The sequence below is a fragment of the Rhinopithecus roxellana genome, chromosome 10 (assembly GCF_007565055.1).
Source record: "Rhinopithecus roxellana isolate Shanxi Qingling chromosome 10, ASM756505v1, whole genome shotgun sequence".
In the NCBI taxonomy this organism is placed as follows: domain Eukaryota; kingdom Metazoa; phylum Chordata; class Mammalia; order Primates; family Cercopithecidae; genus Rhinopithecus; species Rhinopithecus roxellana.
The window spans coordinates 54,329,421-54,335,831 of NC_044558.1; positions in this window are offsets into that span (position 1 = coordinate 54,329,421).

Genomic DNA, 6,411 nt, shown 5'->3' on the forward strand with positions numbered 1-6,411 from the left:
TTGTATTTATTGTATTTATTGTATAGCCATGACGGAATTTTTTCACCCACAGAACTGGGTTCAGATTCTGGCTTATTTGGCTGTGGAGAATTTTGTCTAACTCAGAGTTTCTGAAAGGAGTAAATAGAGCACTTGACACAGCATTGCCCTTAAATTAACTCTCTGATGTTCACTCTTTCCTCATAGGAACCATGAGTCAGGTTTAGTGACTTAAGGTACTTAATTAATAAGCAATTAATTCTTTAGTAACAGACCTATTCCCATCATTCCCATATGGGGTATATTTATATATTTTGTATATATAAAATATATATTCGTGTGCATATGTGTCTTATAGTAATATTACATTGGTTTTGAAACAGGTAGACATTTTAAAGGAATAGCAATAAGAATAAATCTAAGTCCTAATGTCTCCTTTGCATTCCCTAATGAATTATCTTATACATTTTCAAGATTTGGACATTCCACTTCCAAAGGCCCTCATTTCAGATGACATCGGTAAGAACGCAACCCAGGCCAATCATTCAGGAGTACACTCCTTCAGCAATGGTCAAGTCTTCCTCAGCAGTGAGGCTCTTGCCTCAGACTGCCAGAAAAAGCTTCTACACCATACTTAGAAATGCATTAGCTACCATCAAACACAGACAGTCTCCTATCTGGGCTAGAAACATTAATTACTCTTCCCCTGGCCTTTCTGATCAGGGGATGAAAGTTCTGTGTCACCTCAATGGGTCCAATCAAGTTCACATTCAAGATCTTTAAGAGGCAAGGTGCAGTGGCTCACACCTGTCATCTCAACACTTTGGGAGACCAAAGCAAGAGGATTGTTTGAGGCCAAGAGTTTTAGACAAGCCTGGGCAGCATAGAAAGACCCTATCTCTACAAAAAAAAAAAAAAAATGTTTAATTAGCTGGGCATGATGGTGTACACCTATAGTCCAAGCTACTCAGGAGCCTGAGGCAAGAGAGTTGCTTGAGCCCAAGAGGTCTAGGCTACGGTGAACCATGATCGTGCCACTGCACTCCAGTTTGGGTGACAGAGTGAGACCCTGTCTCTCAAAAATATATTGAAATAGGGCGGGGTGCAGTAGCTCACGCCTGTAATCCCAGCACTTTGGGATGCTGAGGCGGGTGGATCATTTGAGGTCAGGAGTTCGAGACCAGCCTGGCCAACATAGTGAAACTCCGTCTCTACTAAAAATGCAAAAATTAGCCGGGCATGGTTGTGTGTGCCTGTAATCCCAGCTACTTTGGGAAGCTGAGGCAAGGTAATTGCTTGAACCTGGGAGGCAGAGGTTGCAGTGAGCCAAGATTGCACTACAGTACTCAAGCCTGGGTGACAGAGCAAGACTCAGTCTCTCTCTGTCTCTCTCTCTCCCTCTGTCTCTCTCTCTCTCCCCCCCCTTTTGAAACCTTTAATAAAAACTTGCTGGTTTTGAGGCTCAGGTGGGCATCACAGTCCTACTGATATGTGATGTCACCCCCAGAATATATATATATTCTGTTTTCCAGAGAAATGTGGAATATATATATATCCACATAGAATATGTATATATATATATATAGAGAGAGAGAGAGAGAGAGATGAAAATACTTCATGTTGGGATAAAGGATAAGGAAAACTGTAGAGGTGTCAATTAACATAATTCCTTAAGAAGATAATTTGGCAACAATCTCCAGAAGTCTTAAAACTTTTACTCTTTGAATTTATAATTTTGCTTCTTGGAATTTATAGTGAGGAAATAATACAAATGGAGAAGACTTCTACACAAAACAGTTCTTTGTAAATTCACCTACAGAACTTACGAAGAACTACAAGGCAAGAATAATAAATTCTGAAAAAGAATAAGAGGAGCTTGCCTTGTCAAATATCAAAACTGTAAAGCTATAGGTACTAAAACTGTGCTGTGCTGGCACTGAAATTTCCACATTTCTCTGGAAAACAGAATAGAGAACACCAAAATATAACCAAATATATGCTATATGGAATAGATATATTATTAAAAACTGGTCTTTTAAATCAGTAAGGAAAATACTGACTTTTCAATAAATGGTTTTGATAGAATTGGCTATACAATTGGAAGCAAAACAAATTAGATTTCTATCTCACTTCATGAACAAATATAATTTATTTATGGATTAGAATTGTTTTACACTCATATGAGTATTAAAAGAACATATAGGAGAATAGTTTTATTATCCTTGGAGTACAGAAATATTGGGGGAACCCATCCCCAATATTTCAATGTAAGTTCTTTCTATTTTCCACAAGTGTTGGCCAGCTGAGAAATAAAGAGAAAGAGTACAAAGAGAGGAATTTTACAGCTGGGCTGCTGGGGGTGACATCACATACCAGGAGGACTGTGATGCCCACCTGAGCCTCAAAACCAGCAAGTTTTTATTAAGGGTTTCAAAAGGGGAGTTGGTGTAAGAATAGGGAGTAGGTACAAAGATCACATGGCTTCAACGGGCAAAAAGCAGAACTACTAATAAGGGTCTAACAAAGATCACATGCTTCTGAGGAAGCAGGACAAAAGGCAAAAGCAGAACTACTGATAAGGGTCCAATAAAGATCACAAGGCAAAGGGCAAAAGCAGAACTACTGATAAGGGTCCAATAAAGATCACAAGGCAAAGGGCAAAAGCAGAACTACTGATAAGGGTCTATGTTCGGTGGTGCACATAGTGTCTTGATAAACATCTTAAACAACAGAAAACAGGGTTCGAGAGCAGAGAACCCCTCTGACCACAAATTTACCAGGATGGAGTTTTTCCCCACCCTAGTAAGCCTGAGGGTACTGCAGGAGACCAGGGCGTATCTCAGTCCTTATCTCAACCGCAAAAGAGAGACATTCCCAGAGCGGCCGTTTATAGACACCCCCCCACAAATGCATTCCTTTCCCAGGGTATTAATATTAATATTCCTTGCTAGGAAAAGAATTTAGCAATATCTCTCCTACTCGCACATCTGTTTATAGGCTCTCTGCAAGAAGAAAAATATGACTCTTTTTGCCCAACCCCACAGGCAGTCAGACCTTATGGTTGTCTTCCCTTGTTCCCTAAAAATCGCTGTTATTCTGTTCTTTTCAAGGTGCACTGATATCATATTGTTCAAACACACGTTTTACAACCAATTTGTACAGTTAGCACAATTATCACAGTGGTCCTGAGGTGATGTACATCCTCAGTTTATGAAGATAACAGGATTAAGAGATTAAAGATAGGCATAAGAAATTATAAAGGTATTATTTGGGAACTGATAAATGTTCATATTAAAATGAAATCTTCACAATTTATGTTCCTCTGCCATGGCTCCAGCCAGTCCCTCTGTTTGGGGTCCCTGACTTCCTGCAACACAGAAAGTCTTTTCAAGCATTACACAAAAACCTAAATGAAACAAAGGTAATGATTTATAGACTTGAATAAAAATTAAAAACCTCTTTATTACCAAAAAACATTTTAAAGAAATTAAAAGATGATTCAACAGAGTGCCAAGATAGTTCAATAGGGTAAGAATTTGTTTCCAAATTGTGATAGGACAATTGGATATCTATATGTAAAAAAAATGAAATTGTACTCCCTATATCACACCACATATAAAATATTAACCCAAAAAGAATGAAAGTCCTAAACATAAGCACTATAAAAATAAAATCCTTAGAAGAAAAAGTAGATGTAAATCTTTGTGACTTTGGATTAGACAGTAGTTTCTTAGGTATGACTCTGGCACAAGCCATCAGAGAAAAAAATAGATAAATTGGACTTCACTGAGATTTAAAAATCTTGTGCTTCAAAGGACACTAGCAAGAAAATGAAACAACAACCCACAGAATGAAGAAGAATATTGCAAGTCATATCTCTTATAGGGATCTTATATCCAGAATATATATTTTTTACAACTCAATAATAACAAGGCAAATAGCCCAATTTAAAAATGAGCAAAGGATTTGAATAGACATTTCTCCAAAGAAGATCTACAAATGACCAATAATCACATGAAAAAATGCTCAACATCATTAGTCATTACAGAAATGCCAATCAAATCATCTATGAGATATCACTTCACATCCAGTAGGCTGGCTAATATGAAGACGACAGACAATAACAAATGTTGGTAAAAATGTAAAGAAACTGGGACCATCATACATTGCTCATGGGACTGTAAAATGTTTCAGCCACTTTGGAGAAGAGTTGCGTAGTTTCTCTAAAAACTTAAATATAGGCCAGGCGCGGTGGCTCAAGCCTGTAATCCCAGCACTTTGGGAGGCCGAGATGGGCGGATCACGGGGTCAGGAGATTGAGACCATCCTGGCTAACACGGTGAAACCCCGTCTCTACTAAAAAATACAGAAAACTAGCCAGGCGAGGTGGCAGGCGCCTGTAGTCCCAGCTACTCGGGAGGCTGAGGCAGGAGAATGGCGTAAACCTGGGAGGCGGAACTTGCAGTGAGCTGAGATCCGGCCACTGCACTCCAGCCTGGGCGACAGAGCGAAACTCCATCTCAAAAAAAAAAAAAAAAACAAAAAAAAAAACTTAAATATAGAGTTGTATATGACCCAGTAATCCCACTCCTGCATACATACTCAAAAGAAATTAAAACATGTTCACTTGTATATAAATTAAAACATATGTCCACTTACATAAAAAACTTGTATATGAATATTCATAACAACATAGTCATAATAGCCAAAAAGTGGAAATAAGCTAAATGTCCATCAACTGATGAATGGACAAAATGTGGTATATCCATAAAATGGAATATTACTCAGCCATAGAAAGGAAGGGAATAATCTCTTTAAAGCACTCATAAAGCAAGTTCTTAGAGTCCTTTAAAGAGACTAAAACTCTCACACAATAATAGTGGGAGACTTCAACACTCAACTGACAGTATTAGATCATTGAGGCAGGAAATTAACAAAGATATTCAGGACCTGAACTCAGCACTGGATTGAATGGACCTGATAGACATCTACAGAACTCTCCCCCTAAAAACAATAGGATATGCATTCATCTCATTGCCACATGGCCCATTTTCTAAAATCAACCACATAATCAGACACCAACATTGCTCAGCAAACACACACACAAAAAAAACTGAAATCATAACTACCACTTTCTTGGACCACAGAGCAATTAAATTAGAAATCAACACTGGCCGGGCGCAGTGGCTCAAGCCTGTAATCCCAGCACTTTGGGAGGCCGAGACGGGCAGATCATGAGGTCAGGAGATTGAGACCATCCTGGCTAACATGGTGAAATCCTGTTTCTACTAAAAAACACAAAAAACTAGCCGGGCTAGGTGGCGGGCGCCTGTAGTCCCAGCTACTCGGGAGGCTGAGGCAGGAGAATGGTGTAGACCCAGGAGGCGGAGCTTGCAGTGAGCTGAGATCCGGCCACTGCACTCCAGCCTGGGCAACAGAGCGAGATTCCGTCTCAAAAAAAAGAAATCAAGACTAAGAAATTCACTCAAAATCATACAATTACATGAAAATTTAATAAACTGCTTCTGAATGACTTTTGTTTGATAAAATTAAGGAAGAAATTAAGAAATTCTTTTAAATTAATGAGAACAAAGATACAATATACCAGAATCTCTGGGACACAGCTAAAGCAGTGTTAGGAAGGAAATTTATAGCACTAAATGCCCACATCAAAACCTTAGAAAGATCTCAATTTGCCGGGCGCGGTGGCTCACGCCTGCAATCCCAGCACTTTGGGAGGCCGAGGTGGGCGGATCACGAGGTCAGGAGATCGAGACCATCCTGGCTAACACAGTGAAACCCTATCTCTACTAAAAATACAAAAAAATTAGCCGGGCGTAGCGGCGGGCGCCTGTAGTCCCAGCTACTCGGGAGGCTGAGGCAGGAGAATGGCGTGAACCCGGGAGGCGGAGCTTGCAGCGAGCCGAGATCGCGCCACTGCACTCCAGCCTGGGGGCAGAGCGAGACTCCGTCTCAAAAAAAAAAAAAGATCTCAGTTTAACACCTAACATCACAAGTAAAAGAACTACAGAACCAAGAGCAAACCAACCCCAAAGCTAGCAGAAGACAAGAAACAACCAAAATTAGATCTGAACTGAAGGAGATTGAGACACACACAAAAAAAATCCAAAAGATCAACAAATCCAGGACGTGATTTTTTGAAAAAAATTAATAAAATAACCACTAGCGAGGCTATTAAGAAAGAAAAGAGAGAATATCTAAGTAAACACAATTAGAAACAACAAAGGAGATATTACTGCTGGCCTCAGAGAAATAAAAATAACTTTCAGAGAATATAATAAACACCTCTGTGCACACAAACTAGAAAATATAGAAGAAACTGATAAATTCCTGGACACATACCCCCTTCCAAAACTAAACCAGGAAGAAATTGAATCCCTGAACAGAACAATAATGAGCTCTGAATTTGAA